Here is a 12,386-nt window from a genome sequence, read left to right on the forward strand (position 1 = left end):
ACATCTTACCGCTAAGAAAGAGACTCATAATTGGTGGCGTCTGCAAATTATAAAAGCAGTATATAGCATACTTGGAAATATGGCCCTATCCAATTTAACAAGTCACTTGGAAGGATTTCATATTTAAATAGGTCTCAATAAAAGAAGACTTTGCAGCAAAGCCAGGGTCTGGTGTAACCTGTCATTCCACTCAGGCCACATGACCCAGAGGGCAAAATTATGCTATAGGTACTCAATGTAGATAAGGATATCTGTGAGGCAATAACCTATAGGAGAGTCATGGTGCAGACCCTTACGTTTCCAGAATTTGATCATGCCTTCTGCAAAAAAGAACTACCCAATGCTGGAAAAGAAGCTCTTGGTGCTTCTAGAATCCGAGGTCTTGATTATGGAGCACCAAGTAACTACAAAATCAGATATGCCCATCATGAATTGGCTATTGTAAGATTTTACAAGACATATTACTAGACAGGCAGTGATCCTTCATGAAATGGAAATGATACAATTTAGTATGTGGCTCAAGCAGATACAGTGGGGAAGAAACTCAGATTTAATTTGCAAATTAGTTGGCTTGATATGTTATTATAAGCTGAAAATGAACTGCTGTCACCCTGAAGTACATTTCAGGGATGGTTCTGAATGACAGGTTGAGGGAAAATCTTAATGCTATGAACAGTCCACTTAGTCATCAACTTTGCAGAGTAGGAGAAGTGTTCTGTAAGGCTTACATAGATACTTAGGCAATGGCCAATTGTTTGACAAGTAGTGGTGGCTTTAAAGAGCAAAATTGAATGGATGGCCAATAGTTTGACTGGTGGTAGTGATTTCAAAGTGCAAAATTGAATGACCTGATCAGTGAGCCTGGGAAAGAAGCATATGTATGAAAGGATAGGTGTAGGTACAAACTGTGAGAATCTTTATTATAATGGCCATACCCAACAAAATGTACCCACTGCAGTAGTGCTGCTGAAAAAACAGCATAATTCATCTGGTGGATGTTAATCAGTTTTTATCTTAAGCTACTCTAGTGTTTAAAAAATAGTCCCATGCATAGTGTAGCCATGGTGATATGAATGTAAACTAGACAGGTTCAACCACATGGGTTCTCTCTCACTATGGCTTATCTTACAGATGGCAGCTGTTAATGTTTAGTCTGTCAGCTTCAAAGACCAGCACTGAATTATAAATGTGATATAATTCTTTTAGAAGACCAATCACTTGTCAAGTTGTTTACATGAGATAACTTCCATCTTAGAGGAGGTAACAAATTTTCCTCCCTTGGACTGACATTTATTTTGGATATGGAATTGTTTTTTCTGCTCTTGATAATTTTGTTCTTGGTGCTTCTGTGAAACTACTATCTGAGAGATGATAAACTGCCTGATATAACAGTGTAAAATCACATATAACATCCCCTTAGGACAAAGGATCTATTTTAGGGTGAAGATTAAATTGGTCTAAAAGGGACCCTTTGGTCCTGCTACAAACTACAGCAACTACTAGCCAATAGAGCATTGGTTTATTCGCTTAAAATTTCATCTAAACCATCAAAATGGGAATTGTGTGGATGAAGCAGTGTAGTAGATGTGATGTTATATATGTGTACCAATGTGGAGCTTGGGTAAGGGGAGAAAATCCCTTCCAGTGCACTAAATTTAAGGATACTTTCAGGTCATTTTGGTCTCCAAATGCTGGCCCAGCAATCAATCAATTAATCAATCAATCAATAAGATAAAATAAAAGAGGGCATTACTCTATTGGTAGGTGAATTGCCTGTGTAACAAAGTTCTATGCATGTTCCTATATAAAAGCAAAAAGGAAGAATAAATCTAGAACACAGAGGATTCATTGGAATACCTTTACAAGCTTCTGAACATAGTAACAAAAATCAACCAGCTGAAGTGCTAGCCAAAGATGAGGGTTACAATTGATTAAGAAAGAAAATAAATATTAACTACAGTCTTTGGTGTAGTTGCAGCACAGGGATTCTAGCCTGTGGACTTACCTTCCAGTGTTAACATCATTTTTCAAGACTATGGCTAGCCATTACTGTGAAGTTTCCGTAACAGAAAGAAATCAGTGTAGGTCATGGGCAGATTTGAATGCTGCAATGGGTGAACTATAAAAGCCAGTGTAGATGCAGTGCTTTGTACTGTCTTAGCCACCTCTGAGTCCAGGTAAATCTGCAGAAGACATTTTCCCTCAACACTGACAGCTTTCTAACTCAGACACATGTGTCTCTTTGCTTCTTTGACTGAGGGCTTCTTATAGCACCATGGGAGCTAGCTAGGTTCACCAGTTGGATAGTGCTGGAATGCCTGAGATTTAAGGTTGTCATAGTCAGCACTCAATTCATGAAGGACAAAAGCCAGAGGTTAAATATCCTTATCTTCTCATACTTCCTTAGAACAATTCTGAGGACACTCTACATAGTTTCTCTGTTACTTCCAAGAAGATTGAGCTTAAATTGCCCATCTCATAACTTACTCATAAAATCACACTTTATTGGCTATTCTCTTTCCTCTGTCACTCTTTTCTACGCCTTCACTTGTACTATATGGATCACTTCCCCAAAATCTACCTGTAATATTTTCTTTGTTTCAGGACTGTTTCTGGGGAAAATCAAACTGACATGTCTCTAGTTTTGTAGAAAATATAACGAGCCTGCATTATGATATTGGTTTCAGTTCTAGAAATATATATCTGTATATTACCTCATAAACATGATGTTGGTCCATAATTTTGTATTTTTCTCCATAATTCACATGTCAGTTCTCCCCAAGATAGTTAATCAGTGAAAGATGAAAGAATATTCAAAGTCCTATTCAACCACTTCTGGAATTTATCTCTCACTAATGGGCAGAGTAATCCTGCTGTAACATTTCATCCCTTCATATAAAAGTAGTAATCCCCCTTGCTTTTCAGACATAATGTTAAAGTTGCTGCTTTTAACTCTTAGCACATTCTTAAAGAGGAATAGAAAATCACATACTAAGACCAGGAACTAATCTCTCATAAGCAGAACAGATTTAAAGAGGGAAGTTGATTGCTTTGAATAAGCATCCCTCTAAGGATACACGAACAGATATAATAAGACTATGAATGATTTTTCTCAGCGTAAATGTTAGTGTTTTCTAATATTCTACTATTTATAATCAGAGAAATGACAATAGCTTAAGTGAGGAATTACAAAAATCTAATTTTGATAGAAAATTATTATATTAGAATTATAAGTAAAAATTATGTATAGAGCTTTTATTTATACATTGTGACTGCAACTATGTAAAACAGGTAATAATCTTTTTTTAAGAAAATGTGTGGTAACGAGATTTATATATAGTTGTGCAAACATAATATTTGAAACTTTGCATTCAGTAAGAGATAAATTAGTAATTATTTTAAAAGTATGTCTAGAAAAAACAAAGTTCCAGAAAAAAATACTACAGCAAATTAATATTGACTATTTCCATTACTGAGACTTTGGGAATTATTTCTTTGTAGATTTCTATATCTTCTGAATTTTTTTAATGAATGAAAATTAATCAATGAAATATTCAAAATACTATTTAAAAATATGTCAGATGTGTGTATAAACTGCAAACAGCCTGTGATATACTTTTAACAATTTCTGGATACACATAATTGAAAATCTCTAATCTACATGCATAATATATGGATATCCAGCAACTGTTCTCCTATTTTACAGTAAAGCACTCTGTATTCCTTGTACTTTGTCCCCATTTTACATCTTGCATATCTTATAACCTTTCTGATATGTTCAAATTTCTGTTCTTTTTCTACTCTTTCCAATGTTGTAGTTACTAGCCATTTGTGAGCCTTTGACATGTGGCTAGTGTGACTGAAGCATTGACAGTTTAAAATTAATTGAAAGAGAGATTTAAAGGACCACATGCGGCTAATGATTGCCATAATGGACATCATAGTTTCATGTGATTTAAGCTAACAACTTTGAATTACAATGGGGATTAAAATTTAAAAAGTGAAAGCTGATCTCTTCTTAAATATAAAAATGACCTGAGCCCTGAAAATACAAAGATTATTTGACTGATTCAGTTTAGGTTTCATTATCTTCTGATGTATTTCATCAGCAGATTTGAATACTAAAGAATCAATTAATTGATATTAAATATGTACTGTATGCCTGTAGATTTTACTTTTATGTTTTGTGGTTGGCGGATCAGTGGGGTTTGAATTCACAGTAAAACTTAATGTACTTTTGTGAATGAATGCAACTGTTTCTTAATTGAACACGTTAAGATATTGAACTATTTTATTAAACTAATAAAAAGGCTAATATTAAGTTAGGCAATATGTCATTGTATGCTTAGGGGAAGTGAATGAATAATTTAATTTAATATTGAGTACTTTAGAGTTAGAATACATGTATTACAAGGTAAAATGGTGATCATTGCTGATTAAAATGAGCTAGTGAGTTTTATATCTAAGTGTGAATGCTAAAATCTCCTAAATATGTTTAGTATAAAAGTATTTTTCTTTCCATATATGTCATGTATAGATATATAATTTTGCATATACTTTAATATAATTAATCCCTTCAGTAAGATATTACTATAGAATGATTTTTTTCTGTTATAAATCCGAAATACATAGATGCACCTTATTGTATTCATCACAAATATGAATGAATTGACTATCCTAGTGGGGTAAAGTCATTGTCACTCTCCAGAACATAATATTAGAAGAGCAATATACTGAGAGTTTTATATTCTAACTCCTATTTGGTAGCATTAAGTAAATCACTTAAACACTCCTGAAAAGTGCTTGCAAAATGTTAATTAATGAGATAATAACTAAATCACTTTAATCTATGGTTTCAAAAGCATAAAGATTGAATACAATTTAATAATATTGATAATAATTCTATGTAGTATTTATCTGTATATATATTCAGAGAGGCAGATTTAATTTTGAGAAAAATATGAACTATGCATATATGCTGAGAATATCATAGAAGTATATTTACTTATTTTCTTATATCACAAGAAGGTACCAATTTGGTTCCCTGCTTTAAACTAATATTATTTGTGCAGAATATATTGCACTTTTTAGAAATGATAATAAAATTAAAAATCACTGGTAACTCTGGGTACTTCCTAGAACATTTTAGTATTGTCTACTTTCCAGGCACAGTTGTCATAAATATCCTGATTATATTTTTTGGTGTTTTACTGCTGCCATATTTTAAGGTCTCCTCTCTCTCCTTCCCTTGTGCCCCACATCTGACAAAGCTAAGGAAGCCTGGACCCTCCTTCCTTTGGTGCTGGTGAGAAATTCCCTGCCCACATGGGAATCCTCACCCTAGGTCTATGCTCTAACAGCAATAAAAAACCCCAAGCCAGTCTTCTGTATCTGCTCTCTCAATTCATTTTTGGACCAACTTATGAGTCACCCTGCTATCTCCAGAAAGCCTCATTTTTTATTTCTTGGCCAGCGCGGCTTGTGGGATCTTAGTTCCCCAATGAGGGATTGAACCTGGGCCCCCTACAGTGGAAGCACAGAGTCCTAACCACTGGAATGTCAGGAAATTCCCCAGAAAACCTTATTATATGAGTAATAAATCTTTTTATACCCTCTTGGTGTGTGCGCTTGGTGTCATCTGTCTTAACGTATGAAGCCATTCTGAATAGAGGGTGGGGTCCATCCTTCCTATTCATAGTGGCTGCAACAATTGGCACCGTAATCAGGGTGTTTAGATGATGATCACCACTGCCTGGAATCTTTCTTCTCTTGTTTAGCTTGCTAACTGACTCTGTTGCCTAACCAAAGCATGTACTTTGAGCTGCTTCTTGTTGGCTAGCTTACACTGTAAGCTGTACTGCGTTGTGCTGTATTTCCTGAGTTCTATACTGCCTCTGTTATGGATATAACTCAACCTAAGCCAGAAGTTTTGATAATTGGCATTTGGGAAATGAGGACTGAGGCCCTCCTTAAAGTGGCCCTGGGTCATGTGACTTAGCCCAGAGCTATCAGTATGTCTTGGATGAAATTGCGCATCTCAGTTCCAGCATACACATGATTGACCTCAGGCTCAGGGGAACAATTTCTACCCTATGACCTTTGTGTGTGTGTCTCAACCTGGTGTTGGCTGCCATTCTACAGAACATGCACGTGAAAAACGTATACCATGTCTGATATATAGGCCCATCAGATAATTGCTTTTGTGGAGGAAAAATATCACTATTTGGTTTACTGAGGTCCACATTTGGAAAAGCAGATGGCTCACTAGGATCCTACAAAATAACTTGTATTGCCACTGCTACCTACATCTCTGTCACCAAAAAAGAAACTGATCCTAAGGTTATAAGGAAAAGAATACATGGCACCAGAGCCAAGGAATTAATTCAAGCATTTCTAAGGGATAGGTGTTTAACCCTGATGGTACTGATTTGAGGCTCTCTGGAGGAAGAAACATAAATATGAGCTGGGTGACAATAGCAAAAACAAGAAAGAAAGAAATGGACCAACTAAAAATACAGGGTTTACTAAAATAATTTATACAGCAAATAACAAGGCACAGATTTGGTTTTGCACCTCTAAAACATGGTCTCTGATTTAACTTTAACATCTACCAAAATGCACAATTGGCAATCATTCATGGCCTTAAGCAATACAGGGACTCAAATTTCATTTATACCTGGAGATCCCACTAAATTTAAATGAGGTGCCACTATAATTTTCGAGAAGTTACTGAAGAAAAAATAGAGGACAAATAGCTATGCCTCACCTTAACTATTGTAACTATTACCTTGCCTAAATTTTCCAAGGTCATAGCACCCATTGTTCTGAAATATCCCATGGTGTACATGGACACTCTGATCCAATGAATGATAAATTAAAATATTTAATTTGGCACTTGCAAATTGGCTTGACAAGTAAGACCCCTTGGCCCTTCCCCCACAGATAAAATACTTAATATGGCCCAATGTAAATTCTCTCAAGGATTGAAACTCATTGTACAAGATTTATTCAAAGAAGGAGTGATTATTTCTACTTATTCTCTATTTACAGTCCAATCTGGTCTTAAACTTGGAAAAGATGAATGGCAGCTCACATGGATTATCACAGCTAATGCCACTTAATGCCATGGTGCCATGGTCCCATCCACTGACAGTCCCATAACCAATATTATTGAGACTAGTGACTATCCAATCAGCAACTGGTAAATATTTTGCTCTTATTAGTTCAGGCTAATATATTCTCTTCAGTGTCTATTTCAACATCTCAGATGAAGATACATTATGTACTTTTACCTGGGTATCCATGGGCTACCCCAGTAGCTCTGATAGTTCACACAATCTTTGTAGGCATGATCTTAACCACATTCAATTCTATTCAAGAGTACTGGAATAAACTTGCACTGATGGTATCCTCCTCTGAGGAGTTTCATTTGACTCCTTCAGGATATAAAGATACTCACAAAAGGGCTCACAAAAAGGGATGGGCATTGCCCTACACATAGCAAATCCCATCACCGCATTTAAATTTCTGTAAACTATGTTGTCAACTGAGGGATACTCTATCCCTGACATTGTAAAAAAAACAAAAAACAAAAAAACAACAAAACACAAAACCCAAAAAAACAGCTATTGACCCTCTCAGTACCCATGATGTTAAAACAAGACAAGTATCTGATAGGATCTTTTGGGTGGTCCTGGAGGAAAAGTATTTATTATTTACAAATTTTACTTAAGACAATTTATTCTATTACTAGCAAATCAGCCCATCTTGTATGAGACTCCCTTCAACAAAAGGTGCTAGTATCTGTACATATAGCAATTCATGCAGGCACTTCCATTAGTGCCAACAAAAACTCCTTTATTGTAGAGGCTTTAGAAACTTCATCTCTTAATTCTTAGAGTTTAGCCTGCAATTTTGATGCCAGAAATTGCCCATGGGTTTCTGATGCAAGAAACTGCCCCTCTTGGCCCTACAGTACATGCCATTATAGTGACAATTCCTTATCCTTCATGCTAAACTACCTACTGTGCTTCGGATCATTGAAGCAGCAACCACAAATTCAGCACAGCTATTGAAGCCTCCTTGCTACAGGATGGAGGTAAACATGGACCTTCTTGTATATTCCACCTGCAGTTTCTTTGACAGATGTCATGTTGCTGTAGGAGGTCACTCCTTTCCCAGACCTCTTGGCCACCTAAGGAACTTCCTATGATTAACTGAGTAAACAGAGAATAAGGTTCATATAATTTACAGATGGCATCACCATCAATGAACACGATGGAGCACAGCAGGAAGTGGCTGTTTTCAATACATTAACCAGGAAATCCTAATATAAAATGGGACCCAAGGGTCATCACAATTAATTACACTTCAGGCAGTCATTTTAGCACTGGATGATCTGGCCAACCATCAACCTCATCTGCACATTTTGCAGACTTCTGAGCAATTGTCAAAGGTAAAATAGTTGGCCAGTGCCAATTGTGGTAGAATGAAAGACATATGGATGAAGTGATGAATAGATATGTGATAAAATAAAGTAAAATATTAATGATAAAATATCAGTGGTAAGTATATTTATTGTAAGATGCTTTTAATACTTCTATACATTTGAAAATTTTCATAACAAATGTTGTGAAGAAAGATTTTTAAAGGCCATAAAAAAGAAGAAAAAATGTAAGCTAAAGAACAAAACAAACGCTTATAATACAAGATTTCTTTTTGACAGAACCCAGATTTATAAACAAAACAACTATAAAGATAATTTTGGTAATGTTGGGAACATGTAAATGTGAAACGAGATTTAAATTACACAGTTTTTAAATGTTTTACATGTAATAATGACATCACTTTTTCGTAGAAAATGTACTTAGAAGATACATAACTAGAGTAAAGTTTTATGATATATACAACGTGCAGAAAATGTGAAATGGTTCAGCAATATAATTACAAAATAAATAAAAGATACAGATAGATATAAATGGATAGAAGCAAATATCATATAACAAAAAAAAGTTTAACCTATGCTGTGAATCAAGAGTCATAATAATTCTCTTTTTTTTTTTAACTTTTCTTACTATTTTTATTCTTAAAGTACAGTGTTGGAAGGAAATATGAGAAGAAGCAACCAGGTTTAATGATGATTGGAAATGAGAACTTAGATAATAGATACTGGTACCCTTGAATAATTTTACATTGACCAAAAAGTGGGATACTTAAATATAAAGGCTTTGTTGCTATCATTTTTTGTAATTGTTTTTTTCACTTCTGGATTGTGTAAGTCAATTCTGATAGGGATTCTTATAGGTAATAATTATATTGCTTCTTTTTAGTTCTATGTCTTTTGTGTCTTACATTTATCTTTCCTCCATTTTCTTCTACATATAAAATGATCATGTTCTGATATTTCTGAATTTTGTTCAAAGAAATTCACTTGCTGCTGTGACCACAAGGTGTCCCCTGCCACCATCTACTTCAGTGGATTGCAATGTAAACTGTTAGTAACCCTATATTTATTAACACAGTATTTGAAGGATTCTATACATCAATTTAAGACAGAGCCTAGAGAGACTTTCTTCTGAAATGAATTGATTAGAAAATACCTACAACTATACAAATAGGTGGCAAAACAGATTTATAGCTAACTCTCCACGAATTTGAATTGAAAAGTCTTACTGGGTGTCAATGTTATGCCTGGCAAAGAGAACAAGGAAAGTCCATTTTCAGAGAGAGTAGATAAGTCCATATGGCATGGTATCTGTCATGTCCCCATTCTACAATGTAAAAAATCCAACAATTGTCTTTGTGGTATTTGTTATGAACTAAATGTTTATGTTCCCCCCAAATTCATATGTTGAAACCCTAACCCCCAATATAATGGTATTTAGAGATGGGATTTGGGGAATAATTAGGCTTAGGTGAGATCACCAGTGTGGAGTTCCCATGATGGAATTAGTGGCCTTATAGGAAGAGGAAGAGACACCAGAGCTTCCTCTCTTTGTCATGTAAAGATAGAGTCAGAAGATGGCTTAAGCTCCTAGTCTATATTATTTGGTTGTTAAAAGCTTTAGAAGACAAAAACAGTATTTTATCTCCCAGGAAAACACACATGTTTCTCAAAGGCATTCTCACCAGATAATAATTTACTATAGGTTAACAGACTATTTTAGTGTAAAAAAATGAAATCAGAGTCCTAAGAAACAAATCAGGAGAACATTCAAAGAATATGCTAGTTTTAACATATTGTCATCCTTCTCTATTCATTTTGTGCTGCTAAGATGGGGACTCTGCCAGCACATCTTTCCTTTGTTAGCTGGCTACCAGTTTAGCTCTTCCAATAGGAACACCAGGGGAAGATTGACAAGCTGGAGGATGAATAATGCACCTGCTCCTTACTGTTCTCCTGCTTGATTGTGTCAGCACCAATTCAGCAATGACTCCATTAGTGGATTCCAGTTAGAACTGATTCTGCACCTCCCCAGAGCCTCCAACACCAGCTGGTGGGTGTAGAACTGATTCTGCACCTCCCCAGAGCCTCCAACACCAGCTGGTGGGTGTCTTGGCCCCAAGGTTTGAATCTTAGACCAAATAGATCTAGCTAGTTCCTGTGGCACTTTAGAAAGCCCTCCATCAGACAAGCAGAGTGACAAGAGAGCTTGAGGTGGGATGCTGTCAGTGTGCATGGAAAATGTCTTTGGGGGCTTCAACTGGATTCAGAAGTGACCAAGAAGATACAAGGCAGTGTATCCACATTCACTTCCCAAGTCCATCTATTGCATCATTCAGATCTGCCTATGCCCTATGCTGAGTCCCTTCTGTTATCGATGCTTTAAATTAAGGGCTAAAAATATCTAAAAGTGATGTGACACCAGGTGTTAAGTGGAACAAGCTGTAGTCCCTGCTGCAGCAACTGCTCCCAAGATGGTATATAATGCTCATCCCCTTTCTCTAGCAGCCGTTGCCCTGGATTAGCACATCAGTTGTTTGTGTTTCTTGTTCAGGAGAGTGGTGCAGACATGGAAGTCTGATGGTTATAACCACCTGCTTACCTAGCCCTTTTCAGGCCACAGTAAATGCATTGCCAGTGATTTTGTCACCAGTGAATTTTCTGAGTTCCAGACTTCCTCTTCCTTGTCCCCATTATGTAGCAATAAGTCTAGCACCCATTATCTACTAGGTAGTTCACCCACCAGTAGAGTAAGGCCTTACCTTGCTTACTGATCTATCTGCACTGAGAGCCCAAAATAAACTGATAGCATTCATAACTTTAGTTCATGGAAGTGATTCACTTCCCCCACCTCAAAGAGATCAGGATCCTTAATCCCTCCTATACTATAAAGGATGGGAAATACAAATTCATCAATTGGTCACTGACAGTGATGATAATACAAGTCAGTCCTATTATCACACCTTGATTTCTGGATGCAAGTCTTCTATCTATTGACATCTCAGCAAGATAAAATGACAATTGGTTCAACATCTATACCATGTCATGTCTAACATACTACTCCAACAACACATATCTTATACCCTATCTAGTGATTCGGCTGAACTTTTAAGAGAACATCTCAGTGCTCTACTAGACACTAGCTCTAGAGCCAGTTTGGCTGTGCCTTGTCTCCTAGTTCTGAGTCTCTGCTCTTCAGTGTCTTTAATATAATTTTCAAAATCTATAGTCTTAACTTCATCCATTTGTTCCTCCCAGCTCTACAGGTGGAAGCTCTTTCCTGAAGTTACTGTCTCTCTGAATCCTTGGTGCCCACCTCCCTTTTTTTTTTTTTTTTTGCCCTTTCAGTTCTCTACTACCTGTTCAAATAATTCTTTATTTGAACTTTGTTAAAATAACCAATGTGGTTTGTGTTTCCCTGCCTAGAAACAGAGGAGGGGGAGGGGAAGCTTGTGAAGAAGGAAATGATGTCAGAGTATTGTAAGTATATTGGGGCAGTGTGTTAAATTGAAATACAAGTACCTAAGAATTTTCCTGAAGTCCATGAAATGTGGTACCTTGCTGAATGTTGTCCTCGGAGGATAGGAACAGCAGGAGCAGGGGGGATAAAAAAAGAGAGAAATTCAAGTCTTTTGGAAAGGATCATCACTTTTTGGTGGGACTGAAGGAAAAATATAGAAATAGTTTGGACACTCAGCAATATTAAAAAGAACTCTTCTAGATGTTGTGGTACAGAATAGATCATATAGAAGTTCAAACAAACTATATTTACCAGGAGTGATACCAACCAGGTGCAGTTGTAATTGGGTGACAGAATTATTTGAAGCCAGAATGTTTGGGAGTTACTACTGTAATTTAGTGACAAAGGACCAGGGATGCTACACATGCTGCAATGCATGGGACTACCCAGCACAAGGAAAAGCTGTCCCTAACCAAATGCCAG

General features: G+C 36.3%; 1 pseudogene; it reads left to right on the forward strand.

Moving 5' to 3' along the window:
• The first annotated feature begins 279 nt into the window (after positions 1-279).
• The window catches only part of LOC118892032, a 162,850-nt pseudogene continuing 150,743 nt past the window's right edge, over positions 280-12,386 (forward strand).

The sequence above is a fragment of the Balaenoptera musculus genome, chromosome 3, assembly GCF_009873245.2.
Source record: "Balaenoptera musculus isolate JJ_BM4_2016_0621 chromosome 3, mBalMus1.pri.v3, whole genome shotgun sequence".
Classification (NCBI taxonomy): Eukaryota; Metazoa; Chordata; class Mammalia; order Artiodactyla; family Balaenopteridae; genus Balaenoptera; species Balaenoptera musculus.